We start from the raw sequence: 15984 nt of genomic DNA on the forward strand, positions 1-15984 counted from the left end.
CCTCCGGATGATGGGGTCCCGGGTTCGATTCCTGGCCGGATTAATTCGTGAAATGACTAGATTGGGGTACGTACAGATGGGGAATGTGTTCCCCACAAACCAGACAACATCGTCACCATCTTCATCAACTTCTCGCGTGCGCAGACTTGGGTGAGGCATTGCGGTGTCACGGACAAGGACCAGCTCGTTTGCATTTCTGTGGCGACGAACACGCCAAGGCGTTCCCTCAGTTTCCTGACGGTAGCGCAGTAAACGGCGTGGTGAGGGAGGGCATGCAACGGAACAACTCCGTCAGACATCGCAAAGACCGTCTGAGACCGCGGTTTTCAACTGCTTCTTCACAGGACATGTGGTGTGGTGCCCCTCCACGGATTGGGGGTTTTGTTTCCGGTACGGAGTGATGAAACGTGCGTTTATCACTTGCGGCAATGTTGGACAATTCCGCACTGATACCACCTCGTCGGTCTTTACGGTCTTTCTGTGGGAGGCGAGGAACCCAGTGTGCAGACTCGTTAGAGTGCCCCAACTGTGGACGAGTCTGTCACCACTACCAGCACAGACGTACATCCAAAGTTGAAATAGAGTGCAGTGGAGCGCCAGCTGGTATAAATTTATATTAAAACGAAGAAATTCCCCCAGTTGTATTTAAGGTGTCGATTTTATTTTGGGAACTAGTGTCAAGTTAACTAGTTACTACCCACCTCCCAGACGGAGCACGTCCGTATCTCACCACTGGCTTCTAGTATCAGCCGCACGCAGTTGACGTCAACAAGTGTATGGGCCTGAAAGTGACGTTGATACGACGCTGCCAAAATAAAACCGACCACCTTAAATACAGCTGGAGGAATTTCTTCATTTTCAGTATAAACCGGCGGAAACCTCCAGTTGAGCAGAGAGGTGTTGGATTCCCCTCCGTCGATCACCTCGGAAGTGCGTCCGCACACGGTGTTCCGATGACGACAGACGCGTCGCCCAACGACTCAGCGTGCTTTTGTTCACTGCCAGGTCTCCGTAGACATCACGCGGGCGCCTGTGAACGTCGATGGTCCGCTTTTCTGGCAACAGAAACACGGCGACGGCTCTCCGCTTGGAGCGCACTTCGGCTACAGCCGCCAACTTCGAAAGCTACGTATCGCGTCACCGCTTACCGAAATTCGATGAAACTATACGGATGACGCAGGAGTATTTAATGCTACTTATAATCCGTCTACATTGTAAATTTTTTTTTGGTATCATATGACCGGTTTCGGTTCATTCGAAACCATCTTCAGATCTGATATTTCAGTTAGAGTAGTACATTTATGTGACGCAGCATGTGAAAGTTGCTGGATTTGGACGGGTTACTCCTGTAACTGAAATATCAGATCTGAAGATGATTTCGAATGAACCGAAACCGGTCATATGATACAAAAGAAAATTTACAATCTAGACGGATTATAAGTAAGATTATACAATCACTGATTGCTGCTATGGCATCAGACATTATGTCTGTTTTTGCAGGAACATTTGACGATGGCACATAAGAATTTTTTTTTTTAATTAAAATCGGCCGAGAAGAAGAGTTGCATTATGTATTGAACACCTCTCGTGTAATACTCGATCCCTATTCTGGTATGACGAGAATAGGTGTCAGGTGGAGTGAAGGGGTTCCCTCCTGGATTTGCAGAGCCGGGGAAAGCCCGAGACGACGATGTGACGAAGTGGGTAGGTGACGTCACAGCACGTCCGGGAGTGGGACGGATGCGTATAGAGTTGGAAACTGGAGAAGTCTGGAACAGAACCGTCAGTGCCCCGTTGCATTTCGTATCATCGGTCCACCCACCCCCGCCACGCTACCCCATCACCTTTCCGCTAAACTTGGGATCCACTGTCTCAGAAGACAACCTGCATGAGCGTTGTGGTGGTCATAGAATTATTGCTTAAGGGCGATTTACAGTTGCCTTAAGTTAGCCGGAAGGTGGGGGGGGTGAGTGAAAGGAGGGGGAGACAGAGAGAGAACACACACACACACACACACACACACACACACACACACACACAGAGAGAGGGGGAGGGGGAGTTCGCTGGTGTCTGGGGAGGTATCGATTGCGAGAGAAGTGGCCCGCTTGTGGAGGAGACCGGCTTTGTTCTCGGAATACTTGGCTGTCTCTCGAAATAGACGGCCAGCACCGGACAAGAAAAGGGGACGGCGGAGCATTGAAAAGCCGCATGGGTCGCCGCCAGTTCGGCCCCTGAAAGACAGCGGCGTGACCAAGCAGCTGCAAGTCACGGCCTCTGCCCTCTCCCCTCTCCTTTCTTCTCTGCTACGCCTTACTGGTAGGCGGGACGAAAAACACACCTCCCACAAAAGTGGTGCTGATCGCAGTTTTCCACAAACGTGGCCCAGTTCCGAAATAACGGAATGACAGCTTCATTCCAAGTGCCGCGTTCTCGTACACTACTGGCCATTAACATTGCTACACCACGAAGGTGACGTGCCACTGACGCGAAATTTAACCGACAGGAAGGAGACGCTGTGATATGCTAATGATTAGCTTTTCAGAGCATTCACACGAGGTTGGCGCCGGTGGCGACACCTTCAACATGCTGACATGAGGAAAGTTTCCAACCTATTTCTCATAGATAAACAGCAGTTGACCGGCGTTGCCCGATGAAACGTCGTTGTGATCCCTCGTGTAAGGAGGAGAAATGCGTACCATCACGTTTCCGACTTTGATAAAGGTCGGATCATAGCCTATCGCGATTGCCGTTTATCATATCGCGACATCGCTGCTCGCGTCGGTCGAGATGCAATGACTGTTAGCGGAATATGGAATCGGTGGGTTCAGGAGGGTAATACGGAACGCCGTGCTGGATCCAAACGGCCTCGTATCACTAGCAGTCGAGATGACAGGCATCTTATCGGCACGGCTGTAACGGATCGTGCAGCCACGTCTCGATCCCTGAGTCAGCAGATGGGGACGTTTGCAAGACAACAACCATCTGCACGAACAGTTCGACGACGTTTGCAGCAGCACGGACTATAAGCTCGGAGACCGTGGCTGCGGTTACCCTTGACGCTGCATCACAGACAGGAGCGCCTGCGATGGTCTACTCGACAACGAACCTGGGTGCACGAATGGCAAAACGTAATTTTTTCGGATGAATCCAGGTTCTGTTTACAACATCATAATGGTCGCATCCGCGTTTCGCGATATCGCGGTGAACGCACATTGGAAGCGTGTATTCGTCATCGCCATACTGGCGTATCACCCGGCGTGATGGTGTGGGGTGCCATTGGTTACACGTCTCGGTCACAACTTGTTCGCATTGACGGCACTTTGAACAGTGGACGTTTCATTTCAGATGTGTTTCGACCCATGGTTCTACCCTTCATTCGATCCCTGTGAAACCCTACATTTCAGCAGGATAATGCACGACCGCATGTTGCAGGTCCTGTACGGCCCTTTCTGGATACAGAAAATGTTAGACTGCTGCCCTGGCCAGCACATTCTCCAGATCTCTCACCAACTGAAAACGTCTGGTCAATGGTGGCCGAGCAACTGGCTCGTCACAATACGCCAGTCACTACTCTTGATGAACTGTGGTATCGTGTTGAAGCTGCACAGGCAGCTGTACCTGTACACGCCATCCGAGCTCTGTTTGACTCAATGCCCAGGCGTATCGAGGCCGTTATTACGGCCAGAGGTGGTTGTTCTGGGTACTGATTTCTCACGATCTATGCACCCAAATTGCGTGAAAATGTAATCACATATCAGTTCTAGTATAATATATTTGTCCAATGAATACCCGTTTATCATCTGCATTTCTTCTTGGTGTACCAATTTTAATGGCCAGTAGTGTAGTTACTGTCGGGATTTCTTCACTACGGTACGGAGAAGGGCTTGGAAGTATGCAGCATCTACAGAAAGGATTACGTTCTTGTTCCCATCTCGTAAATGATGGTGGAGGCTTAGAAGATCTTTTGTTTATACGGCTTCCCTCAATTCTGGACAAAAGTTGATCAAAAAAATTTACAAAAACATGCTCTCGATGAAGTGCACGTATAGAGTTACTTTCAGCTTCGCTTAAGGTATTCTCGTCATGAACTCTGTTAAAACTTCACACAAACAGCTGTTCCTAAGAGCTGCTGTGTAGAGTCTCGCCACTCTGTAATTTTGGCGCCGAAACAAAGAAACTGACTACTTTCCTACCACTGAATGAAACAAGTGGTTCACTCTTTCCCAGCTCCACGACGCGTTTCAAAGGTTTAAACCTCCATCAGGTGGATGTACAGTACGTGATCAAAAGTATCCGGCCATCTGCCTGAAAATGACTTGTTCGTGGCGCCCTCCATGGGTAATGCTGCAATTCAGTAAGGTGCTGGCCCAACCTTAGCCTTGGTGACAGCTTCCACTCTCGCAGGCATACGTTCAGTCAGGTGCTGGAAGGTTTTTTCGGGAATGGCAGCCCATTCTCCACGGAGTGCCGCACTGAGGAGAGGTATGAATGGCTGTGTCTGTGCTTACAAACACACCAGTTCTTTGCTGTTGCACCCTTCCGACAGCTTCACCATCAGTTTCTTGTATATCAGTTTTCCTCGCCGACAGTGTCCTTCAGGATCTTCCAAAATTCATGAGATTTAGCGGTCCACGCTGACGGAGTCGCGGGCAAAAGTCAGTAAAGAATGCAAAGACTACGAAACAGCAGAAGATAACCACATGAAAGTAACATTTGGTGTAGCGTGAAATGATTTACTACGTAGTTTCAAATATGCGTCGGCAAACGGTCTTTTGGGATTTTCTCTCGGTACTATAACTTCGTAGTGATCAGTATGACTAACAAGGAGAGGTACACAGCAGGTGGGATCGATTTTTGAAAACGAAATATTCGCTGATGTGGGTTTAAGGACCTTGGCTGCAGGGTGCTATACCTTTCACTCTGGTGGACCCTCATCTTCGATTAATTGACGGAAACAGATTTCGAAATTTCGTGTGATCCTCATTGTCTTTTAAGAAGTCTAGTTACGTAGTCTGGTTGCGTGGTGTAGTGGCTAGGATGATACCTTCACATTCAAGAGGTTGCGGGTTCGTATCTCGTCACATACAGTAAATTTTGTTTTTTTATACCTTTATCGAAATGACTTTGATAGTTATTTTTATTCAATTAATTGCTTTAAATGTAATTTTTTATTTCTATTCCTTTTTCGCATTACTTTAACCACCGTATGAACTTACTCCGTTTGTTCCATTTTCTTGCATGTCATTCTTTCTCCAATCTGAATTTTTATCAGTATATGTACCTATTGCTGATCGATTATAATATTCAATTATTTGAAAATTTCGATCCATCAATTAAGAAACGGAAGACCAAATAATCTGTTTACATTGACTGTACAGTGATTACCAGATCTGCTGTTTTTTTTTTGCACGGTAAACGTGACTCGAACATTTAAAACGTGAAATAAATATCTACTTGATCAAGAAAAAGTAATGCAGATGAAGATTTAAATGAAAGAAATATTCGTAAGTAAAACTAAATTCAAGCAAAAGAAGAAAGACTCAACGAATCAAATAATGTGGACGAAAAAAACAGGATGGTGAAACAAAAGAAATTAAACCGAAAGTAATGTACAAAATTAAAAACCCATGAACAAAGATTTCACGCGGGAAAAGAATGGTGTGAACAAAAATGAGAGCAAATGAAGTTAATATTATGGTTAAAATTATATAACAAAGGAATGAAAACAATTACATTTGAATCAACTAATAAATAAAAATGGTGCTAAAAGTCACTTCGATAAGGATTTAAAAATAAAAAAAATACTACACCTGAGGAGGTTCGAACTCATAAAGTCCTGCAAGTCAAGATATCATTTCGTCCACTACACCACGCAACCAACCCTTTCGAGCGGTACTGACAAGGGAACCTCCCCATCGCACCCCCCTCAGATTTAGTTACAAGTTGGCACAGTGGATAGGCTTTGAAAAACTGAACACAGATCAATCGAGAAAACAGGAAGAAGTTGTGTGGAACTATGAAAAAATAAGCAAAATATACAAAGTGAGTAGTCCATGTGGAAGATAGGCAACATCAAGGATAATGTGAGCTCGGGAGCGCCGTGGTCCCGTGCTTAACGTGAGCAGCTGCGGAACGAGAGGTCCTTGGTTCAAGTCTTCCTCGAGCGAAATGTTTACTTTCTTTATTTTCGCAAAGTTACGATCTGTCCGTTCATTGACGTCTCTGTTCACTGTAACAAGTTTAGTGTCTGTGTTTTGCGACCGCACCGCAAAACCGTGAGATTAGTAGACGAAAGGACGTGCCTCTCCAATGGGAACCGAAAAACATTTGATCGCAAGGTCATAGGTCAACCAATTCCTCCACAGGAAAACACGTCTGATATATTCTATACGGCACTGGTGAGGGCATGTGCGTCACATGACAGGAATATGTTGTCGACCCACCTAACTTGTACACTTGGCGAATGGGTAGAAAGATTCTTCTACCTTGCACGATTTAGGTTTTCTTGTGGATGTGATAATCTCTCCCAAAAAAGTGATGAAAAGACAAGAGTTTGTCACATAAACTGAAAATAAAAAAATTAAACTTTTCACTCGAGAGAGGACTTGAACCAAGGTCCTTTCGTTCCGCAGCTGCTCACGCTGACCACGGGACCACGGCGCTCTTGAGTTGACATCGTCCTTGATATGCCTATCTTCCACATGCACTACTCAGTTTGTATATTTTGTTTATTTTTTCATAGTTCCACACAACTTCTTCCTGTTTCCTCGATCGATCTGTGTTCAGTTTTTTCAAGGCCTATCCACTGTGCCAACTTATAACTAAATCTCAGAGGGGTGCTATGGGGAGGTTCCCTTGTAAGCATCACACAAAATTTCGAAATCTTTTTCCGTTAATTACTCGAAAATGAGGGTCCACCAGGGTGAACGACTACAGTGCGTAATAACTGGGACCTAAACGTACGTCACCGTATAGGTAGTTTCAAAAAGTATGTCGCACCGGCGGCGAACTCTCCTTTCAAGTAGTGTTCATGTCTATTTACCTCGTTTGCTGGCAGCACGTCTCGCGACTCGCTTTTGGCTGAAGTCCGATTCCTTAAGAATTTGGGGGAGGTACGAGTAACGTAACAAGTGTCCGGAAACGGTGAGCGCTTCGTGCCAAAAAAGTCATCATTAAACATCCTCGAACATCATCCGAAGTTTCGTTGCTTAGTGCTCAGGGTTTCCTGTAATCGTAGATTCTGTGTAATAGCTACGTGCAACGTAATCCACAGAGTGGATGACACGTCAGCTAATTACATGGAAATGTAAGTTAGAAGACAGGTAAAAATAACCACACCAAAAGAACAGAATTACTGCTAACATCCTCTTAAATAAAATCTCGACAGCATAATTTGAGCTGTTGGTATAGGTAGTCGTCTGGATCGGAAACAGACAGCATATCGAATACGCCGTCCCGAAACAAAAGCGGCAGCCGTGTGGCCAACAAAGCGCTCGCCTTTCAGAATGGGGCCCGCCGCGTCGACGTAAATGAAGAGAGACGTGTTTACCGCCGCTGTTCACGGGGATGAGGGAGGGAGGGAGGGAGGGAGGCAGGCGTGACCTGTTTGTTGTTTACGTCGGAGGCGTCGCCGTGGAGACTGCTGGGTCGCTTCGCACTGGAGTTGGGTGTTGTTGTGAAAACTGTGTTCAGCGGAGAGGAAAAACATTCTAGACGCGGAGGAAACGCCCGACAAAAGGATGCGTAAAAGAGAGAGGTGGTTTATGCAACCCGCAATGCCTTTAGATATGTCGAGCGTGATTTTCACATTTCTCGCCTTTAGTTCATGCAAAGTATTAGGTCTACAGAAAACATTGCAACGTTGTTGGTGAATTTGCTATGAAAGCGGTACTGACAGACAATAAAAGCGGGTTAAAAGCTGTGAGCTGTCTGGGGAAGTTAATCGTGCATTACTGAGCAACTGTTTCACCAGGTATCCAGTTTAGCTTACCAAATTCCCAACCAGACTAACATGAATTATAATCTTTTAATAGGCATACGATAACCGGTGATACATATATGAAAAAGGGAATTTAAATAAAAAGAAATAAATAAGTTTATATTTGGAAATTTATTTTAACATTGATCATTGAAATTTCAGCATATTAAATTTGATTATAACTAACTGGTGCCTTATTTAGGATTGTGAAAATGTGATTTTGTAATCTTACGGAACACATCAAATATGGAGCCAAGATTGGGAGATTGCATACAACACTGCATTCATAAAACAACACACAAAGAACGTTCAAACATATGCAAGAGGAAATTAACCACAACCAACCGATTCAATTTTCACCCAAAGAAATTACGTTCGTAGGACAATCCTGTCCGTCAGGTAATTACCACACACTGGTATACTAAATTTATACTAACTCTCTGTGAAATCTTCCCAAAAAGAATAGCTGACGGCTACTTTGATGATTACACCACATGCTTCACGTGGTTAACTTGGTTTACACAAAGCGTGTAACTCCACAATAATTTTGATAATTAAAATAAATTAGATCGAAAAGCAATTTACAAAAGAAAAACCTCGAACTGGTTACTAACGTCTTACTATTAACCTGATGGGTCAAACAATTGTATAAGCACGTGGTAGTGGTCTCACAAAGTACACCCCACGTGGGTTGAACATAAAGAAAAGTTGCCAAATTGAAAAATATTGTCAAGACGAGATGTTATAATCTCACGCACATTCGCATTGAAGATTGATGATGCTAGTTAGAGTTACTGATCCACACGTGGTTCCACTTTACTCACAAAGTAGTGACAAAGCAACTACTGGAAAATGTTCTGAACTTCACACTCGAAATACACTGCGTTGCAATTTAAGATAAAATTAGATATTTTACAGCTAAACCTGAAATAAAGGTGATTAAATTTTCAGTTAGGCTGAACTTGAGAAGTCCATTGTCCTACGGACTTAGCAGAGACACGCTTAGCCGGAGATCTTACCACTTCAGACAGACTGACTTGGTCCCTCCTTGAGGGTGGCTCACAGATACAAAACGGAAGTAGCCAGAGGGGCAGCTTCCTATACCAACAGGACAAGGGACGGACAGGACCATACTAAGGATAGAAACCTCTTTGCTTTTAGAAAGCGTAGCTACCTGTTCCGACGTTGGTCCTACTGTTCTCTAGCAGACTGGCTTGTCTGCTACCCTCAAGCATGCAACTAGAAATACGTTTGCTCATTCATCGTCTCACACAGAAGGGAAGGCGGATGACTGTACCTTATCATATACAGTATATAAAAGAAAGCGGATTTAGGTTCCGTATGAGACTGTCTGACATGAATTACATATAAACTGTGTTTTAAAGTGTAGTAGTGTGACAGATCGTTCTTGTTTGTGTGTAAAACTAACACGTTCCACTACTCAGTAAATTTAGAAGAGGAATTTATGCCGTAAATGACAACAGATTTAAGAAATTAATATGAAAGGAATCCAACAGAGACCTTTCAACATAAACAGGAGCTTTTTTTATAGAAAATTCTATGTAGTTAAGTTTCGTACTGGGATACGGTTTCACTGGTCGACACCGCCGGGCCTTTCTTCGCCTGTTCGGAGGGAGTTTATTTTTTAGTTTTATTTTACCTGTAAAGGAGTAGAAGACGCTAGTGCTCTACCTATTCTTGAGTACTGCTCGAGTGTTTGGGATCCGTACGCGGTGGGGTTGAAGGAGGACACGAAGCAGTTCAGAGGCGGGCTGCTATATTTGTTGCCGGTAACTTCGAACAGTACGTATGTATTACGGAGATGATTCGGGAACTGACGTGGGAATACCTGCAGGCAGAAAGACATTCGTTTCGAGAAACATTACTGAAAAGATTAAAAAGAACCGGCGTGTGAAGCTGACTGTTGAACGATCCTACTGCCACCAACGTACGTTGCGCGTAAGGACCGCCAAGATAAAAATTAGGGCTTTTTCGGCGGCATATAGACAGTCACTTTTCCCTCCCGGTATTCGCGACTGGAACAGGAACGGAGCTGGCTGGTAGTACCCTCCACCATGCACCGTAAGGTGGTCTGAGCAGTACCTGTGTAATTCTAGGTGCAGATGGAGATAAGCTGTGAGGACGGTGCTTGCCTAGATCACTCGATAGAGCCCCTACCTGTGCAAGGCAGATATCGCGAGTTAGCGTCTCGGTCCGACACAGTTTTACTCCACCAGGAAGTTCCAACAACCGGGTATTTACGCCACTTCCAAATTGATGGACTGACGTGCTGGCATGCGTACTGTCGCGTCACAACCACAGTCAGGTGAAGTGAAAGAGTTCGTAGTCACAGCAGTAAGGTACAGAATGAACAGAACTGAGACTCGGACGGAGAGAAATAAAAAGTACAATACCGGTCATTAAAATCGCAACACCAAGAAGAAATGCAGATGATAAACGGCTATTCATTGGACAAATGTATTATACTAGAACTGACACGTCATTACATTTTAACGCACTTTGGGTGCATAGATCCTGAGAAATCAGTACCCAGAACAACCACCTCTGGCCGTAATAACGCCCTCGATACGCCTGGGCATTGAGTCAAACAAATCTCGGACGGCGTGTACAGGTACAGCTGCCCGTGCAGCTTCAACAGGATACCACAGTTCATCAAGAGTAGTGACTGGTGTATTGTGACGAGCCAGTTGCTCGGCCACCATTGACCAGACGTTTTCAGTTGGTGAGAGATCTGGAGAATGTGCTGGCCAGGGCAGCAGCGAACATTTTCTGTATCCAGAAAGGCCCGTACAGGACCTGTAACATGCGGTCGTGCATTATCCTGCTGAAGTGTAGGGTTTCGCAGGGATCGAGTGAAGGGTAGAGCCACGGGTCGTAACACATCTGAAATGTAACGTCCACTGTTCGAAATGCCGCCAGTGCGAACAAGAGGTGACCGAGACGTGTAACCGATGGCACCCCATACCATCACGCCGGGTGATACGCCAGTATGGCGATGAGGAATACACTCTTACAATGCGCGTTCATAGCATTGTCGCTAAACACGGATGCGACCATCGTGATGCTGTAAACAGAACCTGGATTCATCCGAAGAAATTACGTTTTGCCATTCGTGCACCCAGGTTCGTCGTCGAGTACGCCATCGCAGGCGCTCCCGTCTGTGATGCAGCGTCGAAGGTAACCGCAGCCACGGTCTCCGAGCTGATAGTCCGTGCTGCTGCAAACGTCGTCGATCTGTTCATGCAGACGGTTGTCGTCTTGCGAACGTCCCCATCTGTTGACTCGGGGATCGAGACGTGGCTGCACGATCCGTTACAGCCGTGCGGATAAGATGCCTGTCATCTCGACTGCTAGTGATACGAGGCCGTTGGGATCCAGCACGGCGTTCCGTATTACCCTCCGGAACCCACCGATTCCACATTCTGCTAATAGTCATCGGATCTCTACCGACGCGAGCAGCAATGTCGCGATACGATAAACCGCAATCGCGACAGGCTACAATCCGACATTTATCAAAGTCGGAAACGTGATGGTACGCGCTTGTCCTTCTTACACGAGGCATCACAACGACGTTTCACCAGGCAACGCCGGTTTGTGTATGAGAAATCGGTTGGAAACTTTCCTCATGTAAGGACGTTATAGGTGTCGCCACCGGCGCCAACCTTGTGTGAATGCTCTGAAAAGCTTTTTCATCCTGTCTGTTAAATTTCTCCTGTGTAGCACGTCATCTTCGTGGTGTAGCTATTTTAATGGCCAGTACTGTATTTATCCAACGTTCGAATGTTCCACAATATGCAAACACTACAAACATTAGAGAAATGGGGGGGGGGGGATATTTAAATAATGAACACTTGCTGGTGCTCGTGTTAGAAGCGGCGACCCGCAGCCACGTCTGGCCGCCACTCCACCCTATGGGGAGCCCACCTCGCGCCAGTGTAGCGAGCGGTCCGGTCTTCCCGGGAAGCCGACCTGTGGTGGTAGGTTGTCGGGAGCGCAGCACAGTTGGCGGCCCCCCTTTCTATTGATCTGTTTACGTCCCGTGTGGCCCCCGGGGGCGCCGACCCACTAATTATAGAAGGCGACACGTGTCGCGGGCCAGAACAGCCGCAGAGGGCGTTGTCAGCCGCCCGGAGCGTGGTCCTGCACGACAGTGTCGATCGTCAGATGGGCACAGCCGAGCGAGCAATAAGAAGTCACGGCTGCGAAATACTAACGCTAATTCCTTGCAGACGAATGGAAAAACTGGTAGAAGCCGAACTCGGGGACGATCAGTTTGTATTCCGTAGAAATACTGGAACACGTGAGGCAATACTGACCCTATGACTTATCTTAGAAGAAAGATTAAGGAAAGGCAAACCTACGTTTCTAGCATTTGTAGACGTAGAGAAAACTTTTCACAATGTTGACTGGAATACTCTCTTCCACATTCTGAAGGTGGCAGGGGTAAAATACAGGGTGCGAAAGGCTATTTGCAATTTGTACAGGAACCAGATGGCAGTTATGAGAGTCGAGGGACATGAAAGGGAAGGGAGTGAGACAGGGTTGTAGCCTCTCCCCAATGTTATTTCTATCTGTATATTGAGCAAGGAAACAAAACAAAAATTCAGAGTAGGAATTAAAATCCAGGGAGAAGAAATAAAAACTTTGGGGTTCGCCGATGACATTGTAATTCTGTCAGACAGCAAAGGACCTGGAAGAGCAGTTGAACGGAATGGACAGTGTCTTCAAAGGAGGATATAAGATGAACATCAACAAATGCAAAACGAGGATAATGCAATGTAGTCGAATTACGTCGGGTGATGCTGAGGGAATTACGTTAGGAAATGAGACACTTAAAGTAGTAAAGGAGTTTTGCTATTTGGGGAGCAAAATAACTGATGATGGTCGAAGTAGAGAGGATATAATATGTAGACTTGCAATGGCTAGGAAAGCGTTTCTGAAGAAGAGAAATTTGTAAACTTCGAGTATAGATTTAAATGTCAGGAAATCGTCTCTGAAAGTGTTTGTTTGGAGTGTAGCCATGTATGGAAGTGAAACATGGACGATAAATAGTTTGGACAAGAAGAGAATAGAAGCTTTTGAAATGTGGTGCTAGAGAACAATGCTGAAGATTAGATGGGTAGATCAGAAACTAATGAGGTGGTATTGAATAGGATTGGGGAGAAGAGGAGTTTGTGGCACAACTTGACAAGAAGGAGGGACCGGTTGGTAGGGCATGTTCTGAGGCATCAAGGGATCACCAATTTAGTACTGGAGGGCAGGGTGGAGGGTAAAAATCGTAGAGGGAGACCAAGAGATGAATACGCTAAGCAGATTCAGAAGGATGTAGGCTGCAGTAGGTCCTGGGAGATGAAGAAGCTTGCACAGAATAGAGTAGCATGGACAGCTGCATCGAACCAGTCTCAACACTGATGACCACCACAACAACAACAACACTGAGTGGGACAAACGGAATGCGTGCAAAATTTAAACTTTCTCGGCTGGAAGTGTCACTGTTAATAAAACGGTCTACTACGCTGTGGTCAAATGGATTTCACCTTCAAAACCCGACGTTTCGTCCTCATCTGCGGAGTACATTTTCAGTGAGGGATGGTAGCTTCTTTGAGCGTCCGATTCACGCCTTGTCTCGGTTACTGACTACAGCAAAGTTCCGATTCCGCACAGTGGCGTGACATCAAATGAATACGCAAGCGCAACTGGTCGTTGTCGAATACAGTCATCCACTGTTACTATCATCCCATGGTGGACGACTGGTACACACCTTCTTCAAAAGCGGAAACCAAATTTCATTCAATTTCACGCCCACCTCGTCTCTATTGAAATTCTTGAGAGGTTTACAATCTCTCTGGCCTCTCTGTATGGCCTTTCGGGCTGTGTGTTCGTCGCTGCCAGTACTAGAGTCCGGTCAAAATGAATGTGGTGGTCCGCTGCCTGTAAGACATGTTCTGCGGCACTGTCAGTCTCCCCTTTTCTGCAATTGCCCACGTGCTCTTAGAGTCCCTTTTGGATCGTTGTTTTTGTAGTACCAACTAGAGATGGGCAAAACTGTTTTTTTCAGAGATTGGATCAGAACTGTTCACTCCCTGAAATGAATTAGCTCTTTTTCATGACTCACCACTCATTTACAATAGAAAATAAATGGAAGGCACATTGCCCTTTAAACTTGGTTTATTCCAGTACTATACCTGTATTTTGATCTTATTTGATCCTATTTTGAAGTAACACAGATAATGAGTAAGAATTTTGTATTGTTTATTGAAATTTCCACGATATGACAAAGTTTTTGATTATTGATTTATTTTGCACTATCGTGGTTTTTTGGGTGATCGGAAAATGTTGTAACTTGAGATTTACATTAACAATACATTTGGCTATAATGTATTAAAATTTCATTAACCTCGTACAAATACATCGCAAGCCATATATTTTTAAAGTGAACGTTTCCTTCCGAAGACGCCTAAAATCGCAAAATCCATACCAGAATAAGAAAAAAAATATAAATTTGACTGTAAAACGAAAGTGCTGCATATAGCCTTACGCAGAATAAAACAAGGAAAATATTGGTGCATCACATTTTGCGATACGGTTATTGGTTCGCTCGTAATTAAAGCGTAAATTCGAGTGTCCGTAATAAAAATCCTATAGTAAGAGGAGTCATCAGGAACCTAATCTAATCAGTTTAAACAAATAAAAATAAAATAAAAACAATTTATGTATACTTAACATAATAATGTAGTATACATAGCGGTATTACTACGAAGAACAATATCCAGTGGGGACGAACTCCGATGCAGAGGCGCTGAGTCGAGCAGGTCGAGCCGCGAGCTGTATTACTGCGTGAGCCGAGACCGCAGAGACCAGAGTGACACCTGAGTCGCTTTGCTCGACGCTCTGGCTAGAGTCGAGAACGGTGGGGTGAGCGTCGAGCAGGCGAGTTCCGAGGGTGGGGGGAGCGGTGAACTCACCCGCTCCGAGACAAATCGTTCGTTCCCTTGCGAGCTTTTGTTGCAAGTAGTTCCTATGTTATCCGCTAGGTGGCTCTCTGTCCTGTTGCTTGCATCAACTGCCCAGAGGGCAGGACGTGCGACTGAAACGATCGCCGACAGAGTGCGATGCGAAGTTAAGCTGCTGCACGCGGCAGACGACGCACAGAGATGGCACGGCATATGTGAAACACAAAATCCAATGGGGCACTGCACAATGCAGGCAGCCAAGGTAGAAGCAGGGCAGAGGCCGGCGCTGGCTGTGTTGTGTGGCGTGCACTGTGCTGTGACCAGCAGAGGCGCTGCTGATATGCTCCGTCTCTCTCTCTCTCTCTCTCTCTCTCTCTCTCTCTCTCTCTGCCGTGGGAAACGTTTGGAGCTACCGTTCTTTTTTTCTGAATCACTGATTGTTCACTCCTTTGAAAGATTGAACTCTATGAATTAGTTCAAGAGCGGATCCCCCATCTCTAGTACCAACGTTCACCTCCCCACAGTGCACGGAATCCTATAATTCCAGCTTTTTCGAGCGGATGGCGAGCATCCTCGGCCGATTTCAAGTCCTCTTGTATCTTCCGTCTGGGTGTGTAAATTGTCGTAACGTTCCGCTTCATCCAGCCAGGTCTTCGCTCATGTCTTCAGTGAACGGCTCGAAGACTTCAGATTTCACCGGCGCTTCAGCATTGCTACGGTTCCTACGCGGTGGTATTAACGCTCTTTCCACCTCAGTGAACGAATGACCACTCTTGAGCAGTGCATTGCTGAGACGTTTTAGTTGTGCCCCAGGCAGCTCTCGTAAGCTACGACGATGAATGAGCAGCTGCATTCTCGTGATACAAAGGCCATTAATTGTTTCTCCACAATTCCGGACGTTTTTTGCGTATTGCTTCTCGCAATCGGCGCATAACGTCAATGTAATATTCCTGGTTCACCTTCCGAACTTGAGGCAAAAATTGATGATGCACTTCGCCACGGTAATTGAAAATAAAACAGTGAGCAAAACTT

General features: G+C 45.7%; 1 protein-coding gene across 1 annotated transcript in view; it reads left to right on the plus strand.

Moving 5' to 3' along the window:
* LOC126108823 (5'-AMP-activated protein kinase subunit gamma-2) overlaps nt 1-15984 on the plus strand; it is a 1182277-nt gene that overhangs the window by 288264 nt on the left and 878029 nt on the right. The window lies entirely within an intron of this gene.

The sequence above is a fragment of the Schistocerca cancellata genome, chromosome 11, assembly GCF_023864275.1.
Source record: "Schistocerca cancellata isolate TAMUIC-IGC-003103 chromosome 11, iqSchCanc2.1, whole genome shotgun sequence".
NCBI classification, from domain to species: Eukaryota; Metazoa; Arthropoda; class Insecta; order Orthoptera; family Acrididae; genus Schistocerca; species Schistocerca cancellata.